The sequence below is a fragment of the Pteronotus mesoamericanus genome, unplaced genomic scaffold, assembly GCF_021234165.1.
Source record: "Pteronotus mesoamericanus isolate MK-2021 breed Mesoamerican mustached bat unplaced genomic scaffold, CSHL_Meso_final contig_116, whole genome shotgun sequence".
NCBI classification, from domain to species: Eukaryota; Metazoa; Chordata; class Mammalia; order Chiroptera; family Mormoopidae; genus Pteronotus; species Pteronotus mesoamericanus.
The window spans coordinates 1369950-1395819 of record NW_026555027.1 but is presented as its reverse complement, the minus strand read 5'-3'; the positions used below and the strand labels follow the sequence as shown (position 1 = coordinate 1395819).

Sequence of the window (25870 nt, the reverse complement as noted above, 5' to 3'; positions counted from 1 at the left end):
GGGCTGAGGAAGGCCCTGGCCGGAGGGCGGGGGGGGGCCGGGAGTCTGGGCTCACGGGCTCTGCTCGCTGCTGGGGCGCGGGGCGCGTTTAGAGGCTCAGTGCGGGCGTTGTTCTCGTCATGGCCTCCCGGGTGGGTTGTTTGTTTGGTTTTTTTTGACTGAATAAGAGCCTGACCCAACAAGTGATGTAATGTGCTGGTTTTTGTCTTTTTGGTGGAACGTGCACCTCCGTTTCCTCCCAGGACCCGAGCGTCCAGCTGGACCAGGAGGGCAGGGAGGGCAGGGAGGGCGAGCTCCTCGGGATGCGGTGGCCCCCCGGGGACAGGAACCACAGCCCTTCCAGACCCGCAAGGCCCAGCCCTCAGGGACCGCGGGCACCCCTGGCCGTGCCTGTGGCCTGGTGTCCGCCACCTGAGCCCCACGGGTCAGCTGTGACCCAGGGAGTGGGCGGGCCCATCCTTTCCCACCGCCTGCACTGCTGGCTGTGCTCCTGGGGGAGCGGCCTCTGTGGCTCCTGCGGGGCTGAAAGGCTGGCCTGGGGCCGCTGGGCGGGGACACGCTGTGGACACTTTCTCTCCTGGACAGACCTCAGGGTGCCAGGGTGCCTTCGGGCTTCCTGCTGCTCTTCCATGCTGAACTCTGACCTCGCCGTGTGGGGTCTTGCTGTCTGCCGCGCCAGCGTGGGGCTTTGCCCGGCTTCCCCGAGGGGCCTGACACATGTCCCCAAACTGCCTTCACAGGGAGGCCGGGCTGGGCTGGAAAACGTGTGTTGGTTCTGCTGTGACAGATACACTTGTCACAGCTTCAGTCAATGACGGCGGTGTCCACCTCAACGTTTTTCTGGACATGTTACATTCTTATTTCATGCCGGTTTTTATTTTATTTTTTAAAAATTTTATTTTTTTTATTTTTAGAGAGAGGGAATGGAGGGAGAAAGAGCGGGAGACATTGATCTGTTGATCTGTTGCTCTGTCGCCTCTCGCGCACCCCCTCCTGGGGACCTGGCCCGCAACCCAGGCCTGTGGCGCGACTGGGAATCGAACCCGCGACTTCTCGACCTCTCGCTTTGCTGGACGATGCTGAGCCACACCAGTCAGGGCTCATGCCGATTTTTCAGCTCAAGTAAAGCCAAGTTTGATTTGATGCTCAAAACAACGTGTACAGTCATGATTCCAGGCAGGGTCAGCAAGCTTGGAGCAGAGGACCAGGCAGCGGCAGGAGTCTGTCCCTGCTCAGCCCTGCTGCCCACTCCCAGGCTCCCCTGCCTCCTCCCTGGTCCATCCGTCTGTCTCTCAAGACGCCGCACCTCTCTGTGTGGACCTCCTCTTGTGATAAGTGACAACCTAGCTTCTTTGCAGCTCTTACCGCTTCTTCCTCCTGCAGCCTTCTGATGATTGTCTTCACAGTCCACGCGTGGATCAGTCCTCAGTCTACGTCACTGCCACAGACCTCTGGTTTAGGTCCCCCTCCGAGGCCCTGACTTTCACCCTCCCCTGTGTCCCACGAGCCTGTCCTCAGCCAGCGTGCCTCCCGGCGCCACGCCCTGCGAGGACCCCGCTGCCGTCGCCGGCCGGGGTGGTGTGCTTGTGCTCTGTGGGCCGGCCAAGCCTGCGTCCTGTCCTTCGGTGGTGTGTGGCAGCTTCGTTAACATATAATTTATACAACTCTCAGCTCGGGTCTTTAAAGTGCACAAGTGAGTGGTTTTGGTATATTTACAGACTTGTGTAACCAGCTCCCTGATCAGTTTAAGAACGTTTTCATCATCCCCAAGAGAAGACACCCTGTGCTCTTTCACTCCCTGCCCTGCCCCCGCCTCTGGGAACTGGGCGAGCATTTGCTTCCTGTCTCCACAGACGCGCGCAGCTGGCCTTCGCGGGCACAGGGAACCGCGTCGCGTGGTTCCGGGGGCCGCCCCCTCCCGCGGAGCGCCGCGCTCTCCAGGGTCATGCGCGTCGGCGCAGGCGTCTGCGCCTCGTGCCTCCCGTCGCCGAGTCCTGTTTCATGGCACGGATGTGCCGCGGTTTGTTTATTCGTGTATCGGCGGACGGACATTTGGGTCACTCCCACCTTCTGGCTGTTGGGACTCATTACTGCTGTGCACATTAATTTACAAATATTTGTCTGAGTATTTGTTGAAAGTCTTTTTGGCGTACGCCTAGGAGTAAAACGCTCGGCCAGGTGGGGCTGCCAGGCTGTTCCCAGGCGGCGGCCTGGGCCAGCAGGACCTCAGGGCTCCGCTTTCCTGCGTTTGTCCCTTTGATTCCAGGCCTCCTGGGGGGGGGGCAGGGAGGGTGTCTTTCCCTGTGGTTTTCATTTGCATTTCCCTGAGAAACGGTGGCGTGGGGCATCTTTTCAGGTGCTCCTTGGCTCCTCGTGTGTTTTCTTTGGAGAAATGTCTGTTCAGACATTTGCCCATTTTTTGAATTGTTTTTTAAAATTAATTAATTTATTTTTTAAAGGAAGTGGACTACATTTTTTAAAAAAAAGATTTTATTTTTAGAGAGGGGAAGGGAGGGAGGAAGAGAGGGAGGGAAACGTCATTGTGTGGTTGCATCGTGCGCGCCCCCTGCTGGGGACCTGGCCTGCCACCCAGGGCTGTGCCCTGCCTGGGAATCGAACTGCCGATCCTCTGGTTCGCAGGCCAGTGCTCAATCCACTGAGCCATGCCAGCCAGGGCGTGGTCTGTTTATTAAGTTGCAAGAATTCTTTATGTGTTCTAGGTACAAGTTCCTTACCAGATGTATGATTTTGCAGACATTTTCTCCATTCTGTGGATCATCTTTTCACATTTCTGATGGTGTCCTTTGCATATCATTTCCTTTTTTTTTAAAAAAAGATTTTATTTGTTTATTTCGAGACAGAGGGGCAGGGAGGGAAGGAAACATCCATGCATGGTTGCCTCTGGTGCGCCCCCTCCTGGGGACCTGGCCCGCAACCCAGGCCTGTGCCCTGACCAGGAATCGAGCGGGCGACCCTTTGGTTCGCAGGCCGGCGCTCAGTCCACGGAGCCGCACCAGCCGGGGCTCGTTTGCTTTTTAAAAGCGGACAATCAATGAAGCATGTTTGCTTCGTTAAACTTTGTCAATACTATTTACTCCGCAGCAGGGCGGCGCATTGGTTTTATGTTTTCTCCCCTGTAGTTCTTTGGGCATGACTGACTTAAGTCACCAGGGTGAGGAAGGGAGCGCTGGAAGCCTTGCATTTGAAAGCTGATTTCACTGAAGAAAAGCCACCCTTTAAAGAGCTGTGTGAGTGGCTCAGTGGTTCCATCAAAGCCACAGGAAGGAAACATTTACAAAGCAACTTGATGGCGAACTGCCTTCGGTGTCAGCTGTGGGTGTGCGCGCCTCTTGCTGTGTCGGGTTGGCACCCGGGCTCGTGGCCGCGGGCAGCCTCGCGGCAGCCCGGCAGCTGCAGTCGTCGTGGTGGGCGCGCTGGGGAGGCTGGGCAGGTCTGGGGGCGGGGATGTGCTCTCCCCCTGCCCTGGCCGGACAGTCCCCCAGACGGGGTGGCGGAGCTATGGTCACTAGTGCCGAGGGTGACGGCCCTGTGCCCAGAGACACACCTGCTGTTGGAGAGCACACGCTTACGTTTCTTGACGTAGGAGAGCTGTGTCTGTGTTCTAGCTCCTTGGAAGCGAGCGTAACAGGTTCATCAGTAATCTGAGACATCGGGCTGTTTTGATCACTTAAAAAATATTTGGTTATTATTAAGCTCTATAAAGTGTCTGTTTTAGGATAGGGAGTTTTTAAAAACTGGACAGTGATTTCAGGTGCTTTGGGCGCGTCTCGGCCTGAGCGGCGCCTCCCACCTCAGGGTACGACCTAGGAGTAAAGACCTTGAGGTCCACACGTCCTCTTTACTCCTGAGGACATGTGGACCTCAAGGTACCGCTCACGACCGCCCCCAGGAACGCCAGCCGAGGCGCGGAGGCTCGCGCAGGGGTCGGGGCCTTTGCAGGCCCCCCGTGGTGACGTTGCCTCCGGAGCAGTTTACGGAGCGTGAAGCATCTTTTCAGAAACAACGTTCCAAGTTCAGTGCAAGATCTGCTGTGACATTGTAGAAAAGTTTTATGAATGTTAGAATAATTATCTCATGTCGAAATCCATGTGCTTAGCCATTAACATTTCAGTCCTACAATTATGTCAATTGAACTTTAACATTTCGTTGTAATTAAAAAAATTAAAACCTCATAGCTATGGTTTTCACGTAACTGAAAAATGTAAGAATCTAATTATTTAAAAATAGATTTACAAAATTACCCTGTGGTGTTTTCCCCCTTTATGCCGCCTGACAGGTAACGGCTTCACTTGGGGCTGAGCCTGCCTGCGCCTGGGCGCTGTGCCTTCTCAGCGGGGGTGGCGGACCATTCGAATGACCTGCCAGAAAAAGGTTTGCGGAGCCCGTGCGTGATTCCAGCTCGTTTCCCGTAAAAAACACCCAAATGACCTTCTCTTTCTTTGAGGAAATGGGGTCAGAACCAGGGGGACAATGTTTGTAAAAGTTGCAGGTGAGTAGTAGGAGTTTGGGGTCTCTGGCCAAGGACTAGAGATCAAGTGAGTGGCCCATTCTTTCTTTCTTTTTTTTAACTTAAAAGATTTTTTATATTTAGAGAGATGGGGAAGGGAGGGAGAAAGAGGCAGAGAAACTCAGGTTGGTTTCCTCTCGCGCGGGCCTGGCCCGGGCCGAGCCCCCAACCCCAGCGTGGGCCCTGGACAGGCCCTGCCCCTGTGACCGGTCATCCTGCGGTCGACGGCCAAGCCACGGGGCCGCCCGGCCAGGGCTGGGTGGCCTGCCCTTGGCAGCAGGACAGACTGATGGAGCTTCTTAGAGGGCGAAGGGCTGAAGTTACACCTGACAGACAGCCCCTGAGTTTAATTGCCAAATCCACCTCTTCCCGGAAGCAACGCACCCCTCCCGGCCTGCGAGGCCCCGGCTGGCTGGCTGTGAGTGTCGTGGTCGCCGTGCCCCCGCCCGCCCCCCGGCCCCCGGCCCCGGGTCAGGCGGAGGGAACCGCCGGCCTCCCAGCTCCGGGTCTTTCTCCAGTGCTTGGTGTTGTCAGGCCGGCCTGCGGTCCTGGGCTGTGGGCGGCCCGTGCCAAGGGCTTACGCCCCGTCTCGGTCGCCGTGTGACGGTTGCTAGGAAACTAAAATTTGGGGGAAAAATGGAATCTTCCTGGGGAATAGGAAGGTATAGCTTTTCCAGGTTAGAAAGCTACTTTGTGGAATTTGAAACAAGCAGCTTCATGAGAACATGAGTCAAGTTCAGTAGTTCGATACCCTGCGTGTTACGGAGGCCGGCCTAAGGGTCCTCATCTTACGGGAGAGTCACGCCTTCGAGTCCCCCTTTTCCTGGGTGCAGCCCCCGGCTCTGGCAGTGCTGGGGGGGGTCACTGGCCTCAGGTTCCTGGTGCAATTTCCTCCATTTTTCTCCCGTGTTGACGCCCCTCCCATCCATTTTATTTGTCTGGGTGATCCTTCCCAAATGTCCCATCTTCAAAGTTTTTTTCTTTGATTATAAAGTGTTTCTCTTAATTACATAAGGTACCAGTAGTATATATCGCCAACATACCAACAACATATGTCTTTCAGTGTTGCAATTAAAAGGGGATTTTTATTATGTAAAAGTTTTTCCAGCTCTGGCAGCGTTTACAATGATTTCGCATTGCTTTTATGATCAGGAACATTGAGTTAATCACGCGGACGCGCCCCGTTGGACAGGGAGCGACTAGTGCAGGCCTAACTTTGCCAAGTGATGGTCTTCCTTTTGTGACCCACTTATGCGTGGGGATTAAGCCCCTCTCCAGCAGCGGGACCGGAGAGTAAAGAGGGGAGAGTAAGGAACCCGTGGATGGGGCTGAGGAACAAAGGCGAGAAAGCCGCGCGATTAAATATCAGTGGGAGGATTAGCCCCGTTGTGGATGGACCCTTTCAGGCTGGGGTTGAACGGAAGGACGGACCTCAGAAGGCTGCTTCCCGCTGTCTGCGGCCGCTGGGCCCGCAGACCGGTCTCCAGCCAGCGTCACAACCCCGCTTGTGCCTCGTGACCTCCGTCCCTCTGCAGGATGGCTGCTGCGTTCCCGAACGCTCCCGTCTTTCCTGAAGCCCCGGCGCAGGGACTGCAGGCGGGCCCGGGTTCGGTCAGCCCGGGCGCCTGTTGCCGTCCCGGAGCTGCCGTGAAGGGGCCGAGACGGTGGACGCTCCCTCTCCCGTTGCTCCGGCGGCCGGAGTCCACAACCAAGGTGTGGTGGGGCCGTGCGCCCACGCGGGCGCCCCGGGCGGGCCTTTCCTTGCGTCCCCGGGTCCTGCAGGCGCCCGGCGCCAGGCCTGTGACGGCATTCAGCCCCCACCTTCTCCCTCTGGCCTCCTCTCCAGGGCCGTGTGTGGCTTCCTGCGTCTCCCCCTCTGTCTTGTAGAGACACCAGCTGTGGGGCGCAAGGCCTGTCCTAACCCCGTGTGACCTCGCTTGAAGCTCATTCCATGGACTTTGTGTCGTGTGATTCCACGACAGGAGGCGTGTGCGGTGACAGCATTCTGTGTCCTCGGCCTTAGCGCGACGGGCCGCGAGGGGGCAGGGGCGCTTTGGCGTAGACGGGGCGCTTTCACCCTGTTTTGCAGGTAGGACGCCGTGGACCAGCGCTGGGGGGCGTGCGCGCGCTTACGTAAAAATGAAACGAATGAACACAGCAGTGTGCGCAGGCCAGCGCGCCGTCGCGGCGTCTAGCGGGGTGGATCTTACCCGGGGCCGCGCGTGCCGGGCCCCAGGAGCGGCCCCCGCGCCCTTCCTTGCCGGCAGCCGGGTGAGCGGCACCCTGTCCTGCATTCAACCCCCAAAGGCTGATTTTCGGGCTTGGGAATAATGGACTTAGGTTTTTCTTCCACTGCGTGTTGCCCTTACGTCTTTCCAGAAGTCAACTCGATCATAAAGCGTCCACGAGGGAGTCTCGGCGCCCCCCTCACCCCCGCCCCACACTGTTGACCCCACTCTTCCCACCTGGTCAGGAAGTGGCTTGCCTCGGTCCCCCGCGCGTCCCTGCGGGGTGGGCTAGAGGAAACGCAGGCCTGCGCGCTGCACTTTCCCTTTTCAGGAGCGAGCACCCCCTTCCCACTGTGCTGCTGTGACGCGCCCGTCGCTGTCCCTCGGTCTCCCCCGCTCGGTCCTGCCGCCGTCGCCACGGCCCTGTGAGGGGTCCCGCCAGTTCGCGTCCGCTGGGACCTCAGAACAGGGCCCAGTTCGGACACGCGGTCTCCGCAGGTGCAGCGGGTTAAGGAAGGCTGTGCGGGATGGGGCGGTCCTGAGGCAGTGGGGTGCAGCCGCGGGGGTGGGGGGGTAGGAGGGGGGGAGGGAAGTCGGGGGCGGGGTGCAGCCATAAGCCGGGGAGGTGGGCCGCGCCAGGAGCAGGGGGACGAGGAGGGTCTGCCCTGGAGCCTCTGAGGGGGCGTGGCCCTGCAGCACCTTCGTCTGGGACGTGGGGCCTCCAGGACGCGATGGCCCTGGGCGCCGCCGGCGGGTGGTGCTCAGTGAGCGTCGCCCCCTCTCCTGAGCCTCAGCCTCCCTGCCGCCTTGCCTGGCCCTCCCCTGCCTCTTCTCTGGGGGGTGGGGGACCTGGGGTCCCTCTAACGGTGTCTGGTCCCCCCACTCCTGCCTCAGAGCCGGGCAGAGACTGCCCGCCGTGCTTGGATGAAGTCCGGGCTCCTTGGCCCGGACCGTCCCGGCAGAACCTTTCTGTTCTCGCCTGTCACTCACCCTGGCCCTGCCGGCTCACCCTAGAGGGGGACGCAGCTGGTGCGGCCGGCGGGGCGGCGGTGGGACAACTGACATGGATGCAGCGGGTGGACCCCTGGGCTCCCTGCCCCCGCCGTCCTCACGGCCCCTTCGGTCAAGGGTTCTGGCGCCGAGACAGCTGCGGGGCCTCCGGGCTGGCTCAGGTCGGAACCTCGCCCCCAGGCCCGCAGGCCCACGCACTCTGCGCAGGGACAGTGTGTGGAGCGAGGACAGCCACCCGGAGCCAGGCTGCTGGGCCGCGCTGTCGGCCCGGCCACTGCCTGGCAGCGTGACCTCGGACAGTGCGGCCTTGCTCTGAGCCTTGGGCGTCTCGTGGGTGAAACAGCACCCACCGTGTAGGCGGTGAGGGTGGGCGAGCAGAGCCCGGCCGCGGTGCCCCCGCCCGGCACCCGGCGCCGCTCACGGGGCCGCCCGGAACCTCCCTGCGGAGCCGGGGCTTCTCCGCCTCCGGCCGCGCGGAAGGCGCCGCCGCCACCCTGGAGAGACGGCCTCCGCTGGTCCCCGTCCGTCTGTTTCGGCGCCTCCTCCCTCGAGGTCCGGCACCAGCCCCCCGGGTCTTGGTGGCTGTCGCTGGCACTGGGGGGGCTGGCCCGGGAAGGTCACGTCGTGCGCTGAGCGCCCTCCGAGCCTCAGGAGGCGCGAGGGCGGGGCCTCTGGCTTCCGTCCGCTGAAGTCACTTGTCGGGGGCTTGTCTGTGCCCAGGGGGAGGTGTGGAGAGTGGGCTCCACGAGAGACTGGGCCTGGTGGGGGCCCCGCCTTCGGGCTGACGTACCCGTGGAAGGGACGCCCCCCTCCTGCAGCTCCCACAGACCGGGGCCTTCCCGGGCGGGCGAGCTCAGTCCAGGCGGCGGCTCAAGCAGGGCCGTCCCCCAGCTCAGCTCTGGAAGGGGGGGGTCCCTCCGTCCCTCTCAGCAACTTTAAGGCATCAGAGCGAATTTAAGCAGCTTCAGTTTGAAGGTGATGTGAGGAAAAAAATGGGTTGACAAGAACTCCCTGGATCACCTTTGAGCAGCAAAGGCCCTTGAGGAAAAAGAAGCCAGGCCCTGCAAGTACCTGGAAAGTGGTTCTTACTCTCTCGGGGTCCCCGGGTGGGCAAGGCTCCCGACGGGAAGCAGCCACGCGGGCTCGGAGGTGCCGGGTCGGAACCTGTGGCTGGAACAGGGTGCCCCCCCCCGCCCCCCCGCCGCGTCCCGCTGCCTGTGGAGAGGCTCGTTCTCGGCGTGGCTTCCTTACCAGGCACGAGAACCCACAGAGCCAGAGCCTTGGCCAGGACGCCGGGCTGAGCTGTCAGCCAGGAGGGGGGACGTGTTCCGCGGTTTCGTGTGCCTGGGGGCCCTGCAGTGTGTGTTCTGTGTTTCCCGTCACGCTGAGCGTGCTGTGCCTTTGGATCTGAGACTCCGCACCCTGGAAAGCCTCCGAGTCCAGGCAGCTGCTTTGTCAAAGGGGCCGTGGGAAAGGGGAGTCAGGCGCTTAGGAGACCAGGGGCCCCTCATGCTTTGGAAACCCTTTCTCCACTTGCTTCTCTCCAGCCACGTGTTGCCACTGGGGGGCTGCGGCCGTAGCGCCCCTGGGGGCGCCGAGCCCTTGAAAAGTGGCTCCCCTGAACTAGGACGGCCTGTCTGCGTCACACGCAGCAGGCTGAGGCGCGGTGAGCAGGAATGTCGTGCATTGATCATATGGTGAAATAGCATCTCTGATACACTAAGTTGAATAAAGTAGGTTATCAGATGGAACTTCATGTATTCGTTTTCTTTAAAACGCAGCTACTAGAAAATTTAAAGTTTTTATTGGATGGTTCTGGCCTGGGAACGGCTGCCCACTCCCTGTCCTGGCATAACCGCTGGACTGGCGAACTGTCTCGTTGCAGGAATCTTACCCCGACGGGCTCCCCCAGGCGTGTTTGAGCGCAGGATGCGGGAAGGAGGACAGGCGGAAAGGTGAGTGATTTCCAAAAACTGCTTTTCCCCAGCCAGCACACTGGAAGGACGGGCATTTTCTTTGCAGCAAAACTAACGTGGGCAGATTCAGCCATTCCAGTAGATAGGATATCAGTTCCTATTATGAACGATATAATAGCACAGCCTGTTTAACCTGGCAGAGCTTGTGGCTGATCTGAGAGATACAAACCGTTTGCTTAAATATTTTTCCATATATCTGGTGCATCGGTACAAGGTCACGACTAGCTTGAATATTATGGCTGAACATTAGTCATGTACAAATGCATATGGTGTGTGCCCAGAACAGGAATTGAACCCGTGACCTTTCGGTTTGTGGGATGATGCCCAACCCAGTGAGCCACACCGGTCAGGATGGTGATCCAAAAATCTTACATGGAAAAATGCCAGAAATATAACAATTCCCATGATTTACATCGTGTGCACTTCTGAGTAACACGACGAAATCTGGCGTGTCCCACTGTGCCGCACCCGAGACCCGAGCCATCCCTTGCCCCGCGTCCCCCGCTGTGGATGCTTTGCCTGTTAGTCACTCGGTAGTCGGCCTGGTTATCAGATTGACGGCCAGGTATCAACTCTTCTTTTACGTAGTAATGACCCTAAAACTATTCCTGTAACTTCTGTTGTGCTCTACTGTTATGACTGTTCTATTTCACTCGTAGTTATTGTTAACCTCTTACTGTATCTGTTTATAAACTACACTTTATCACAGGGGTGAGTGTGTGGGGTTTGGATCTATCTGCGGCCCCAGCATCGCCTGGGTCTGGATGACCCCCCAGGTCCGGGGGTGGGGGAGACCCCCCACGCCTGTGTGCACCGCCTGCTGCTGGTTTCACGCTGGCCTCCCTGGCCGTGGTGCTGGTTTGTTCTCCAGATGGATCCTTGTGATAAGAGATCTTGTCTTATTTTTTTAACTCCTGTGTTGTTGAACATGAAATGCCCACCCAGGTTGCGTGTTAATTGATAGTGTCAGTGGCCAATGAAGAAGCGGATTATTCTCCTTCCTCCTCTCCTGCCCCCTTTCCCCTGGGTCCTGCTTTATCTCTTTCCCTCCTCTCTCCCTCTGTTTCATCCTGTGCGTTCTTCCTTCCAAGATGCAGGTCACATGCAGAGGCCCTGAACGCGTGTGTTCAGGTGGCCCTCTGTCCCCATTGCTTTCCCAGCAGAGCCTTTTCTTAGCTGAGTGCCAGTTGGTTTTCCTCCGAGCCCCTCTGTCTGCCTTTCCTTCTGCGCAGTCCCCCTCCTGTGGCAGCCCCGGGGGGCATGGCCCTCCTGCTGGACCCGAGATTGGCTCTCCTGCCTGGGACGAGCGCCCGGCCGCGTCGGAGCTGGGCACGCACTGTGCACCACGAGGGAGCTGATTGGACAAGGGGCCCAGGGTAGGGTACCTGCTGCGGGCCCACGGAGGCCATGCTTTACCCAAAACACGGCAACCAGTGAAGGGGCAGTAAACTGTGCTAATGAATTCCGTAGGTGGCAGGACATTTGGAGGTGCTGCGAAGCTGGTGCTCGCAGAGGATGCTGGGAGAACACAGGGCGCTGTCGGAAGGTGAGGCGGGCCCGGGGGGGACGAGCGTCCGCTTGGAAAAGTACACGCCGCCATCTGGAGGGAAAGTAGCCGCGTCCGTGGCTCTGCGGGGCGGCCAGCAGCGTGCGACTGGCTGGGAGCCAGCGCCGAGTCCTGGTTCTCGTGCTCGGTAGTCAGGAGGAATGGCTCATTTTTTTTAGCCCCTGAATTAATTAGGAGCGAAGCCAGCCCCGGGCTCTGTTCATAAGACTTAGCCTTCAAGGTGAACAGAAACGCAGCAAGCGCGTCCCTCTAACTCACTTGCTCTTCGCTTTCATGTCTTTGGCTACGGACCCCAAGGGTGGCCAGGGCCCCGGACCTTGGAGGCTGGCCCTGGCGTTGGGGGCGCGCAGGCTGCCTGCCCCGGGCGGCCTAGACGGCCGTGCTTCCGGCGCGCCCGGCGGGCTGCAGGTCTGCGGCGGCCCTCCCCCCGGGCGCCCCCACGGCCCGCCGAGCTTCCTGCTGGCCACAGGGCAGGTGGGCTCGAGGCCCCGGCGGGCGGGCCTGGGGCTGAGCCTCTGGGCCCCGCCTTCCTCTCGGGCGCCGGCGCGCTGAGGTGGGGGAGGCGTGGAGACCGCAGAGCGGCCGGAAGGGGTCGTCGCTGCGGGGCCGCGGCTGGGCCCGGACGGGAGCGCAGGCCGCTTTCGCAGGCTCTGCAGTGCGCAGGCTGGAGGAGCTCCTCCCTGGCGGGGTCGCCCCGGGGCCGGCACTGACGCCCGGAGCCGGACCGGGGACGAAGCATCGTCGGCACCGGGGCTCAGACGGACCGGAGGCCCGGCCCAGGGCCCCAGGGCCCTGACGCGGCTGCCTCTACGCCCAGTTATTTCCCGCCTCGGACGCTGTCGAGCGAGGCGCCGCGCGCCGCGAGTTTGCAGGGCGGCCCCCGACCCTCCGGCCGGCGGCGGCGGCGGCGGCGGCGGCGGCGGCGTGAGACGGGACGCCCGCGGCGGAGGCGGACGGGTGTTGCTGGGGGGTGGCCGGACTCGTTGCCTGGCCTGCCTTCTGGCCTGGACTGGCAGTGGGGTCAAGACCTCGGGGCCATGGTCGCCCGAGAGGAGCGGCAGGCGTCTTTGACAGGCTCAGAGAAGGGAACCCACCTCGTAGGCTTGTTCAACCGGCGAGGTTGTGGTTCGCGTTTGTAGGGGCGAGGGGTTCCGGGGCCCGCGAGAGCCGGAAAGCAGCGCTACAAGTGATGTTAAAGGGCCTCCCTCAAGCAGAGAAGGAAAGCCCATAACCGGATAAAAGGGATGTGAGAAAGGGAAAAAAACCTCTCAGGTAAATCCAGATGTTTAATAAATGCAGCAAATCAGACATTTGAAAAGCCACTACGAAGGTCAAAAGAAAAAAGTTTCAAATTCAATTCAAACGGCAGTAAGCGCTTAGGAGATACGTAACAGCTAAAGCGTGACATCCGTAGCCTAAAGCTCGGGCGCGGGGCGAGAAAGGTGGTCGTATTTGAACAGTCACATACCGGCTTCAGGTAGACTGTTGCAGATCTACAGTGGTTTTACATCAACCTTACGATAGCCACAAACCAAAAACCTGCAAAAAGTACTCAAAGAACACAGCGAAAGAAACCCAAACAACACCGCAGCCGAACAGTAAAGCAAAGGGAAGAGATCAAGAGAAGTAATGAACAGAACTATAATACCAGCTAAAAACAATTAACAAAATGGAAACGAGTACACACTTCCCAGTAATTCCTTCCAATGTAAATGGTTAAATGCTCCAATAAGAACAGGGTGGGTGAATGAATTAAGGAACATGACCCCTCTCTATGCTGCGTACAGGAGGTTCACCTCAGAGTAGAAGACAGACTGAAAGTGAAGGGGTGGGGAAAGATACTCCACGCAATAAAAATGAAAGCGGGGGTAGCAATGCTTGCATTGCCCAAAATAGACCTTAACACACAAAAAGTAAAAAAAGACAGAGGGACAACACGTAATTATAAAGGGGTCAATCCAAGACGACGACATAACAATTGTAAGTTGCTTAGCACCCAACATAGCAGCACCTAAATTCATAAAGCGATTATTAGTGAACATAGAGGGAGAAGTCCACAGTCGTGCAGTAACGGTAGGGGACTTTAATACCCCATTCACATCAATAGATAGCTCATTCTCACACTAAACTGTAAGGATTTCCTTGTAGTGGCCTTAAGTGTCCCATGAGATTAGCTCGACTTCATAAACATTCGTAGAACAGTTCATCCCCAGCCTGCTAAATGCACGTATTTTTCCCCAGTGCACAGGGAACATTCTTCAGGACAGGCCACTTATTAGGGTACAAAACAAGCCTCCGTAAATTCCAGGGGATTGAAGTCAAATCCAGCATTTTCTCCGACCACAGTGGCAGGAAACTGGAGTTCAGCTACAAGAGGAGAACTGGGAGACGCACAAACTCCAAACATGTGGAGGCTGAGCAGCATGTGACTGAACAACCAGTGGTAGGAAGAGAGCAAAATGTACCTGAGAAAAATAAGAATGAAAACAGAACTCTTCTAAATTTATGGGATGCACTGAGAGTGGTTCTGGGAGGGAAGTTCATAGCTATACAGCCTACTTCAAGAAATAAGAAAAATCTCAAACAGTTTTTAACTCTACACCCAAAGGAACTAGGGAAAGCAGAACCCAAAGTAAACAGAACTAAGGAAATTGTTAGGATCAAAGTAGAAATAAAATAGAAATTAAAAAAACAGAAAAAATCAGTAAAACTGAGAGCTGGTTCTTTGAACGGCTAAGTACATTTGCCAAATCTGAGCTAAAACTCATCTGGAAAAAGGAGGAGAGCCCAAGTAAATAAAACCACAAATGAAAGAGACGTTACAACCAACATCACAGGAAGACGATGAATCTTTAAAGAACACTAGGAGCAATTATATGCCAACGACTTCAACAATCCAGAAGAAATGGGTACATTTCTGGAAGCGTATAACCTTCTATGACTGAACCAGGAAGAAATACAAAACCAAGTCTAAAAAGATTAATTACTGAGCAATGAAATTGAAGCAGTAATCAATAAAACTTCTAAGAAATGAGGTGAATTCTACCAAGCAGTCTAAGAAGGATCCTTTTTAAACAATTTAAAAAAATTGAAGAGGAAGGAACACTTCCAAACTGACTCTAGGAGACCAGTATTACCCTGATACCAAAATCAAAGATATTAAAGACATTTAAAAAAAAGGAAATTACAGGCCAATATACTTGATGAACATGGATGCAAAAATTCTCAACAAAATATAAGCAAACTGGATTCGACAATACGTTAAAAGGATCGTGCACTATGACCAGGTGGAATCCACCCCAGGGATGAAAGGATGGCTCAACATCCTCAAGTCAGTCAGTGCGATGTATCACATTAAATAAAGAATAGAAACCATGTGACCATCTAAATAGATGTGGAAAAGCATTTGACAAAATTCAACGTCCTCTTGGGATAAAAACCCTCAACGAAGTCAGTGTAGAAGGAATCTTATCTCAATATAATGAAGGCCATACGTGACAAGCCCACAACTCACTTCATGCTTAGTGGTGAGAATCTGAAAGCATTTCCTCAGATTAGGAACAAGACGAGAAGGCCCATTCTCACAACTTCTGCCTAGGGGTCCTGAGAGTCCTCGCCACAGCCATCAGATGAAAAGAGAAACACAAGCATCCCAATGAGAAAGGAAGAAGTAAAACGCATTATTTGCAGATGACAGATACTATATACTGAAAACCCAAAAGACTCCACCAAAAAATACTAGAACTAATAGGTGAATTCAGTGATTTTGCAGGATACAGAATGAATATATGGGGTGGGGAAAAGTGACTTACAGTTGTTTACGTGGAAATAATACAAATCAATAATACAATTATTAGTAAGTATTGTTTGCACACTCTCACCTGTAAACCTACTTTTGCCCACCCCAGTATGGAGATGTTACGTTCGTATTCACCAATAATGAACTACCAGAAGGAGAAGAGTCAGAAAACATTCTCATTTACAATTGCTTCATAAACCTTAAACTACCTAAGAATGAATTAATCGAAAAGGTGACAAGTGATTGTGCTCTGAAAACTAGAGGACATCAAAGAAAGAAACTAAGATACAAATGGAAAGATGTGCTTTGCTCATGGGCTGGAAAAATTAGTACGTCAAAACAACCTTGCCACGTAAAGCAATATACAGAGAATACCAATGGGATTCTGTTCAGACTTAGACTAAAATTTCTCAACTATTTTAGTTGGAAAATGGGCCTTTTTGATGTTACGGAACTGTTGTGCTACAAGTTTCTTTTTAAAGGATGTCACTCACTAAGATGTTGGGGAGCCTGCGGCTCAGAAACAAGGGCCCACCTGGACTGTAAACAAGGATGCTCACTCATTTCATGGTAGTGGCGTGATTAATAATTCCTTATCATTTAGAGTCCTTGCTCTCCTTTACTTCTTACTGTAACCCGCTGACCCTGCAGGCCTTAATTGAGAGGCTTAATTGTATGTCGCTGTCATTTGTGACGTGCAAGCCTAGGATCAGAGAGGTTTAGTAATTGGCCCATGGTCACACAGCTGGTGGGTGTTGGTTTTAGGTTTTCTAGAGCTCTAGGATGTGATCTCTGAGAAAGACCCTAGAAACTGTTTTCTAGTCTAAATGAGGACTTTCAGCTTGATATTTTGCAAGCTCTATTTCCAGTTATCTGAGCATAAAGTATCTGAAAGCCAACCTCATTAAGAATTTCAGGATGATGAGGGCTTCTTGGTGAAGGGGTTGATCTGAGGTAGTTAGGAGTCAATCAGTCCGTTTCTTCCTTAAGTCCAGGAATAAGCCAGCGCGCAGGCCTTTGAAACAGGAGCTCACGTACCTACGGGGGGGGGGGGACAGGAAGCGAGCGCTGACCCTGAGGAAGCCCCAGCTCTGTGGCGCGTGCTGTGTGGGGGCCCCCGACTTGTCGGGCGTGGTCCTTCCCAGGATTTCCTGTTGCTCTGGGAAGCAGGCGTCCCTTCACCTGCAGACACGGCGGCCCGAGGCTGGGCGCTTCCCCCGGTCTGCGGTGGGCAGGCAGCGCGTGAGGCGAACCTCGGCTTCGGCCTCTCGTCCCCAGACCAGCATTCCGCGTCCTGCCCCACGGCTGGTGCTGCGCTGCGTTTCTTTATGTCTGTGGGCGACGCAGCTCTCCAGGCGGGCGGCGGGGCGGCCTTTTGGCTGGCTTTGTTGCTCCAGCTGTCTGACAGGAATGGCTTTCAGAACCACCGAGCTCCCGGACCTGAGTTTTCATCCGGGACAATGCATGTTCCAGAAGTGGGCAAGGACACACCGCCGGAATCCTGTTGCTCCCCGAAGCAGTGGGGGCTGAACGGGTTGGCCAGGCCTGGACGGCCACATGATCCCCCTTTTCATTTTCAATGCCTCAGGTGCCTTTGTTTAAAAAAGAAATTTCATGAATGAAAATACAGAAATCAAAAGAAAGGAAAATTAGAAACCCCTACATTTGTAACATGACGTTGACCGCTTTAACCATTTGTAAGCCTTAGGTGCGCTCAGGTTAAGCACATTCGCGTTGCCGCCGTCCTTCGCTGCCGCCCGGCCCCAGAACTCCCGCATCTTCCAAGCCAGACTCTGGGCCCATCGCGCCGAGCCTCTCCACTCGTCCCTCCCCCAGGCCCTGCCACCGCATTCCGCCTTCTGCTCCTACGGGTCTGACTAGTCGAGATATTTTATGTACGTGGAACCCCACAGCACTTGCCCGTGGGTGGCGGGTTTGGTTCACTGAGCGTGATGCCCTGGGGGTTCGCCGTGTGGTAGCCTGGGCCAGGACCTTCTTCCTTACGGAGGTTGCCTGCCATTCCTTTGCAGGTTTGGGCCGCCTTTTGTGTATCAGTGCGCCTGATGGTGGACACTGGGTTGGGTCCGTGTCTTGGCTATTGTGAACGACGCGGCAGTAAACACGGGGTTGCAAGGATCTGGTGGAGTCCCTGGTTTTATTTCCGCGGCGATGCACCCAGAAGTGGAGTTGCTTGTTCGCGTGGCAACTCCACGTTGGGTTTCAGAGGACCCGCCGCGCTGCTTCCCCAACCGTGCCACCATCTTGCGTTCCCAGCAGCAGGGCAGGGGGCTTCCCGTCTCTCCTCCTCCTTGCCCGTTACGTGTTGATTTCTCATTTCGGCCATCGCCCTCCCGATGGGTGTGAAGTGACGTCTCACTGGGATTTTGATTGGCGTTTCTCTCTTGATGCGATGACCCTGGGTGTGTGTTCTCTGTGCTTGTCGCCAGATTTCGCAGACAAGTGCGCCCCTCCGTGGCCCACCTTGTCCTCTCCTGCGCTTCCCCACGGCTGGCCTCGCGGTCTACACAGGCCTGTTTGGCTTTGCTCTGTTTCCTACCAGCGTCATTGTCAGCTGGTTCGGTGTCGCAGCAGAGTGTGGGGGCGCATTTCAAACGCACCTGCTGGGTGACGAGTTCAGCGGTAACTCCCAGCAGCCGCAGGTCTTCTCAGGAGAGCCCTGCCACGCGGCTCCGCAGCTCCTGCGGGGAGTGCCCGGGGCCAGGAGCGGGGTGGGGGGCGCTGTCTGGCAAAGGACCCGGCCTGTGTTACAGAGGGAGGGAGACCTGGGGCTGGCGCTGCAATCACCTTCCTTCAGACGCTGAGGCTCAGGGGGCGGGGACCGCCTGTCTGGCAGGGGTGGCCGTGTGACTTGGGCCCTTCAGTGAATGAGTTAATTGCAGCACTTAGATTTCTAAGTTGAAAAGCACACTCTTCTCCCCTGTGGCGGACTTCTAAATTCCCTGTTTTTTGGAATCCAGAGGACTTTTTTATGGAAACAGTGTTACCGGGGTGACTGTTTCCCAGGTTACCCCAAACGGCCAGGGAACCCACATGTCGCCGCACTGGGGCCGGCAGGCATGTGGGGGCACCAGACTGAGGGGGTTTGCACCTGGCTTTGCCTGGTCCCCTGGCTGTGACGTGTGGCCCGCCCCGCCGAGGCCACAGTCCTGCGCTGCACCGAGGGGCCGAGACCCGCGAGTGTGCGCTGGTGTTGAGAAAAAGAAGTGCCGAGATCACTGATGTGTGTGTTCCGTGAGCCACACACTCAGTGGCTTACGATGACGCAGTTTGCCCCCCTCCCGTTCTGCAGGCTGGAAGCCCGGAATCGTTGGTCTCGCTCAGAGCCCAGATTGCCGGCGGGCCGCACTGGGCCGCGGCGCGCGGGCGGAGCCTGGCCCCTCCCGCCGGCTCCCTGGCAGCCCGTGGCTTGCGGCCGCGCCACTTTCGCCTTCGCTTCTTGGCCCACCTTCCTTTCTTCGTGTCTCTGTGTCTTTTTCCCTTACATCTCAAATCTCCCTGCGCCTCCCTTTTATTGGGGGGTGGTGTGGTTGCATTTTATGCTTTGCATAAGACTAACCCAGTCTTATCTCTCGCCTTGTTGGGTAATGCTCACAGATTCTGGGGACCTCTCCGGGAGACACCGCTTAGCCTGCGCCCTGAGGAGTGACAGCCGTGGCCCCCCCGACCCCCCGGCCACTGCTGTCCTGTGCTGGGCTGGCTGGGGTCCGCAGCGGGGCGGGCAGCCGCCGTGGCCCCGCCCTCCTGCCGCGAGCCCCCTGCCCGGGCCCAGGGCAGAACCCAGTGCAGCCTCCTGTTGTTTCTGAGCGTTTTCTGCTGTGCCGTCCTGGTGCTCGTTTGGTTGTGTTCTAATAGCCTTTACCCACCTGTTCGTGGGTGGACCCAGGTGTGTGGCCGCCGGTGATGTGTTGTCCTCTGTGGTTGGTAATTGGGACCAACAGCCATGATGAGGCAGGAGGCAGCCAAGCCGAATGTTGCGGGTTAGTTAAACTTCCGCGACTCCTTCCATGCAGGGCCCCTGGCGGAGGCGGGGATTCATCGCTGCGGTGCTCTGGGGCCGCCAGGACCCTCCTGAGACAAACCAGCTTCGTCCTGGCGTCTCGGGGGTGTGTTCTTACAACCTGCCCGAGGAATCTTTCCTTGGACAAATGGCCGTGACAGGGAGCCCGGCATTCCTGGTCCCCGACATTGTGACCGACCGCAGTTTCGTTCTGCAGGGTTCCTGGCTGTAGCTGCCGGACGCGGCCCGGCGGCGGCAGCCTGTGAGGCTGCTGGTTTCACGCCGCCCTCTGTGGCTCGGGAGGGGCTCCTTAGCCTGATTCGACAAGCCTGTGTTTCCTGGGTGCCTGGCTGGTGCCACCTCTGAGGGACTTGCTGGACGGACTCCCCAGCCACGTGGGCCGAGGAGGCGTGAAGTACGGATGGCGGCTCTGGTGGTCAGCAGCAGCAGAATGAAGTATTGATCTGGGCTCTCACGGTGGGCGCTTCGTGGGCATCTGAGCACCTGGAGGGCCTGTTGAGGTGCAGATCGCGGCCCCGAGTTCCTGCTGCAGCGGGTCCTGGGGGAGGGCGAGACCTTCGATGTGGATGCTGGCGCAGGGCCGGGCTTTGAGAACCGCTGTGCAGTGGGGTCATGGGGGACAGAGCGCCCACCCACCCTCGGGGTCAGACAGGCCCCCCGGGGTGGCTTTCTCCAGCTGACCTTGGGAGGGCGGGGTTGGGGTTCCCTAGGCGGGCGGAGAAGCAGGCATGGGGAGGGGACGGGGGCGGAAGGGGGCCGGGGCTGGGGAGGCTGGCCCGCGGCCAGGCAGCAAAGAGAGGCGCGGGCGGGAGCAAAGCGCCGAGGGGTTTTGGTCCGGGCCCAGGGTCTTGGGTTCCTGTGGGCACCGTCGCTGCGGTGCGCCCTGCGGCCCAGGCAGGCGGGGCCCTTCCACCGGCTCCTGGGTCGGAACCCCGTGGCTTTGAAGCCGTGAGTGCCCACGTGGGAGGCATAACGAGGCTGGGAAGCAAGAGGCAACCGCTCTCGCTACTCTCCCTCCGTCCCGCCGTCCGCCACAGGCCGGGCTGGACTGACGTGGGCGCGTCCCGGGGGCCCACCCGCGGGCCCCCACAGAGGTGGCGGGTGCCACGCCCGGCCCTTCAGACCCTGGGGTGGCGGTAGATGGGAATCAGAGTGAGCTTTTCCTCCCTTTCCACCTTGCAGCTTAACCCTGGCCGCACCGTTTTTAGGACCCTCGAAGCAAGAACCTAGAACTTGCAGATTCCCCTTCGACCAGTTTGGTTGGGTAACTGCCTTTTCAGGTGACCAGTGTTTGCTCCCTTTAGTCCTGGGTTTGCATTACATTTTGGAGCGAACATCTTTGATTCTCCAGTCGGGGAGCCTGTTCTTAGTTTCAGACTTAGGTCATGAGGGCGAAAGACTTGGGAATGGGATGGGGGGAGGGAAGGAGGGGTCAGAGCAGGGTTTGACACTGAAGCCTCCCCCACCGCCCGCCTGCAACGGCCCTCTCTCGCAGCTCTGCGGGCCTGCGCGGGACCGGCACCGGCCGGCCGGGCCGGCTGGCTGTCGAGAAAGCGGCCGCCTTGGCGCGGTTCCCGTAGGGAGGTGCCTTTTGGTCCGAGTTTCGCTTTCCCAGTTCTGGTTCCTCAGGAGCTTTTGTCGACAGTGTGACCCCACCGCCGCAGAACCCGGAAGGCGGGACCACCGCTGAGCGTGGGACTCTGCGGGGCACCCTCCCGGGGGGCCGCACGGTAGGAACGACCGCGGCACGGGGGCGATGGGTGTGAGCTAGACTGCGCGGCGGACATGTCACCGTACGGACCTGCATCGAGTTGTTATGTTGTGCTCCCCAAACTGACAGAATGTTATACTCGGTCACACTTCAATAAAACATAAACTCATTTGAAAAAGTTTGCATTTTGCATGAACCTTCATCAGTACTGACACTCAAAAGGAAGCCTGCGTCCCAGCGCGCGCCGCCCGCGGCCTGGGCTCGCCTGTGGCTGCCCTCGGCCTGCGGCTGCCGGGGCCGGAGCCCCGCTCCCGTAAAGCGGGCACGCTGCCGCCCGCGTACGTCTGGGCTCCTTGTGGCGATACACGAGCTCCTGCCTGTGCCTGCTGCGTGGTGTGCGGTGCGTGTATGCACATGCATGGGACACGCGTGTGGCACAGGCTCACAAACGTTTACTGGACCCACGGCTTTCCAGACGACAAGGTGCTGCTGCAGGAGGCGAACGTGAAGCGGCACCGCTCTTGGCAGACCTGTCTGCCGCTCGGAGCCCAGCATTGTCTTCTGTGCCCAGCCTCACGTGGCTTCTTCTGGAACATTCCTGTTTCCCCTGCGTTTAGAGAAGATGATCTGAGGCGGTGCGAGGAGTTTCCTCAGAATCCAGTCCCGGAAGTTAGATATCTTGGGTTTGCGAGAGGGGACGCGTCCTGCAGAGGGTTGTGTCCCCGGTTTCAGACCGTGGGCTGCACGGCATTCGTGGGCTTGTGCAGGGCTGTGGTGGGGCCATGACCGAGGGGAACGGCACAGGAATAAAACATTTCTGTGCCTCTTGCGTGGTAACGGCGGGTGCCTTGTGCGGCCCCCCGGGTGTCCGTAGCAGGTTGTCATGGGACGTGGCCCGCGGGGGCCCGGGGCTGCCCTGACTGGCTGCCCACCGCTGTGTCCCTCGCCTGTGGTGGCGTCTCTCTCTGCTTCTGCCCGGTAGTTCCCCCTGCCCAAGTGTCAGATAGATTCTCAACTTCGATTTTCTTTTGATATTTATTTTTAGGGAGAGGGGAGAGAGAGGGGGAGAGAGGGAGGGAAACATTGCGATGCGCAAGAGATACCTTGATTGGTGTCCTTTCAGGTCCCCCTGCTGGGGGCTCGGCCTGCAACCCAGGCACGCGCCCCGACTGCGAATCGAACCAGCGACCCTCTGGTTCGCCGGCCGGCACTCAGTCCACTGAGCCACACCGGCCAGGGCTCAGATTAGATTTTCTTAAGAACATTGACCCCTTGCCCTAGCAACCGGGTGTAAGCTTGGGGTTTTTATTTTTAAATTTTTATGTATTTAGTTTTATTATTTTTGAGAGGAAGGGAGAGAGAAATATCAATTTGTCGTTCCTTTTGCCCAGGCGTTCACTGGTCGACTCTTGCGTGCGCCCTGCCCGGGAGTCAGACCGGCAGCACTGGTGCATCGGGCCGATGCTCCGCCCCGCTGAGCCGCCCGGCCAGGGCCGCGCTTGGGGTTGTTAATGATTTTGGAGTGGCTCTTCTCTGCGCTGCTCTTCCTGGGACTGGGGTGAATTTGGGGGTGCAGGTGACCCGTCGGGGTCAGGGAGGCCACACCCAGGGTTCTCAGGGGTGTCACACTCCGGGAGAGGCTGGCCGGGGCGACACAGCTCTGCTGGGATTGATCCGGCTCCCGTATGTTGGGGCTCTCTGTGGGCGGATGGCGGGCGTGTCTCAAAGGTGACCCCATTTGATTCCAAAATCTAGTCTGGGCTAGATTTCATTATTGTCACCCCTTTACAGGTGAGGGAAGCTGAGACCCGGAGGGCCCGGCCTGGCCACTGTCAGCAGGGCCCTGACCCGGACAGCCTGGCTACAGGGGCAGCGGCCGTAATCGCTCTGCTCTGCTCGGCTGTGACGAGAACTTTGGCCCCGGCTGGTGCGGCTCAGCGGACTGAGCGCCGGCCTGCGAACCAGAGGGTCTCGGGTGCGGTTCCCAGCCAGGGCGCGTGCCTGGGTCACAGGCCAGGCCCCCAGCAGGCGGCAGGCGAGAGACAACCACACGCTGCTCTTTCTCTCCCTCTCTCCTTCCCTCCCCCTCTCTAAAAATAAATACATAAAATCTTAAAAGAAAAATAAAACTTTGAACCTTATCAAGCGGCGACCCTTTTGGCTGAGTCGCTGTGTATGCTGCTAAGCCCCTTGCGGCGGCAAGGCCTTCGGTGTGAACAGACGGCTCACACTGGGGTTCCGAGGCCTTGGTTTCCTCGGGTTGTCCGAACAAAGGGCCATATGCTGGGCTCGTCCCACAGCCTGGAGGCCGGAAATCGGACACCAAGGTGCTGGCGGGCCCTGCTCCCTCCGAGGGCGCCTGGGAGAGCCTGGTGCTTCCCCTCCCAGAGGCAGGGCTGTGGGCAGACCCCCCGGGCCGGGGGGGCGCATCCCTCCACTCTCCGCCCTGCCCTACGGACACCGGTCCCAGCGGACCCACTGCCCCAGTATCTCCTCATCTTAACTAATTACTGATGCAGGGGCCCAGCTGCGAAAGGTCAACGGCCCCCAAATAAGGTCGCTGCTAAGGGCTGAGTTGTGCAGGGAAGCTTAGCCTGCCAACCTGCAGTAATGCAGGATGTACTGTATTTTGCCATGTGGAATATGCATTTTTTGTTCAAATTTTGGAGGGAAAAATAAGGATGCGCATTATACATGGGTAGTACTAACTGCATATGTATATAAGCGTTTTTAATTCTTTCGCTTATGCATTAAAAGTGTAACTCCAGAAAGGAGTAACGATATCCATGGGCAAAATAATGCCCTGGAATATGGTAATCGGTTTTGTTTCTAAGGATAAATAAGTAAAAAATTGAATTAAATTAAAGCAAAAGATTTTTCCCCTGCAAGTTCGAGCCAGAAATGTGGGCGCACATTATACACGGCAAAAGATGGTAACTGTAGTGAGAGACGAGTCGTTGAAGAGGCAGGTAGGGTGAAATGAGGCCCCATGGATGACCCTGACCCAGCCTGCCCGGTGTCCTTATAAAAAGAGGGAATTTGGACACACGCAGAGACGGCGGGCGCCCCAGCCCAGAGGAAAGGCCCTGTGAGGACATAGGGGTAAGGTGACCGTCTGCAAGCCAAGGAGAGAGGCATTCGGAGAAACGAGCCCTGCCGACACCTTGATCGTGGACTTCCGGCCTCCAGGACCGGGAGAGGACATTCTTGGCGTTTAAGCCGCCCGGCCCGTGGCGCTGGTCGTGCAGCCCGAGTGGGTAACACAGTCACGTTCCCAGGGAGCCGGGGATGGGTCTTCACACGGCGCCAGGGTTGGAGATCACCTTTCCCCGTAGAAGCTCCTTCGTCGGCCCCGCTTCCTAGGGGGCTGGTTCTGGGCCGGGTTACACGGAGGAAGGGGCGCTTGCCCCGGCTTTGGAGGAACATGCGCCGCACCTGGGACCTAGCTGGCGGCGGGAGCTGGCCTTCTGGGGCCCGCCTCCGACTGTCCTCCCTGTTCCGCCCACCGCGCAGGCCGGCGCCGGGACTGGGGTGCGGTGCGTTGCGGAAGACGCTCCCTGCACGCCCCACGCTCCCTGCGCGCCCCGCCCCCACCCCTGCTCGCCCCGCCCCTCTTCCTGGCCCCGCCCTCCCCTCCTGTTCGCCCCGCCCCCTCTTGCTCTCTGTGTTCGAGTCTTCAGGGGCCCGGGGAGGTCCCGCGCCCCTGCATGGGGAGGCGGCTGACATAGCTCGGAGGCCGCTCGGTTAGGGTGCGGGTGTGTGTGTTGGCGGGGAAGGGGAGGCGGGCGTCAGTGCCAGAACCTAGGCTGGTGCCGTGGGCGGGCGGCCGCAGGCTCGAGGCAGGGGACCGGCACGCGTGGGCCCGGGGCAGGTGCTGCGAGAGCCGGGCTGGCTCTGCTGTCCTCTGTGTCACCCGCGCAGGGCCCCTGGCGGTGCACCCCGCAGCGCAGTGGGCGCCCTAATGGGGGCCCTGAAAAATCCCCTGCGGTCTCTGTCAAAGACGGTCGCGGTGGACGGAAGTGCCGTCCCGCGATCGCCCCTGGGCTTGCTCCTACACCCCTGGGGTGGGGGCTGCGCCAGAAGAAATGTGTGTGCGCATTGGGGGGCCAGCGTGAGTTACCGGCAGTGAGCCGGTTTGCTGAACCACCTGCAGCGGGTCACACCCCAAATGCCAGTAAGTGTCCCGATATTCCCCCTGCAGGGCGGTGTGGACCTACCTCTGCTGGGTCAGTAGAAGACCCCCTTCGCCTCCAGGGCGACAATGAAACCAGGCACCCACTGGTCCCATGGAGTCAGGTCCGTGGGCTGGGCCCTAGGTGACAGCCGTGTCCCCTCCCTTTCCAGCCCATGGACAGCTGAGCAGGGGCTGCAGCCCCGGGGTTTCTACCTCCCACCTGGTGCTGGGCTCCGGCTGCGGGGGCGGGACTGCAGACCCAGGGCCCCACAACCGCAGGCTCGTCCTCTCCCAGGTGTGGGGCCGGAGTCCGAACTCAGGGTGTGGGGCGAGTCTTGCTCCCTCTGAAGCTCTGGGGTGGGCCCCTCCCTGGCTTCTTCCTAGCTCTGGGGGCTCCCAGCAGTGCACCCCCGCCTCTGCCTCCACCTTGATAGGCCTTCCCTGTGTCTGTCCCTGTGTGCAAATGTCCCTCTTACGAAGACAAAGCCATTAGGACAGGGCCACCCTGACCCAGTGTGGCCTCAGCTTATGTTGATGACACCTGCACACACTTTCCCATGAGGCCACATTTAAGATACCAGGGTTAGGGCTCCTGCCTCCCTGGGGGACATATGTGGGGCACTCAGGTGAAGCCAGACACACCTCTCCCGCTCTGTTGCTGCGGCTCGGAGACGCCTTCGCGAGGCGGCTGCTCGGAGAGGCGCTGCTGTCCGCCCGTCTCCTCGTCTGTCTGCTCCTTCCCGTCGGCCGAGCTGAGTCACTCTTTTGATTGAGTGTCCCCCTCCCCCTTCCCCTGACAAGTCATTTAGTCATTGCTCTGCTTTGTCAAGGCTCTGA

General features: G+C 58.1%; 1 protein-coding gene across 1 annotated transcript in view; it reads left to right on the top strand.

Moving 5' to 3' along the window:
• TIAM1 (TIAM Rac1 associated GEF 1) overlaps positions 1–25870 on the top strand; it is a 228237-nt gene that overhangs the window by 5141 nt on the left and 197226 nt on the right. The window contains exon 2 of the mRNA XM_054577830.1: positions 9653–9722. The gene's annotated coding sequence lies outside the window, so the exon portion shown is untranslated. The remainder of the gene's footprint in view (positions 1–9652; positions 9723–25870) is intronic.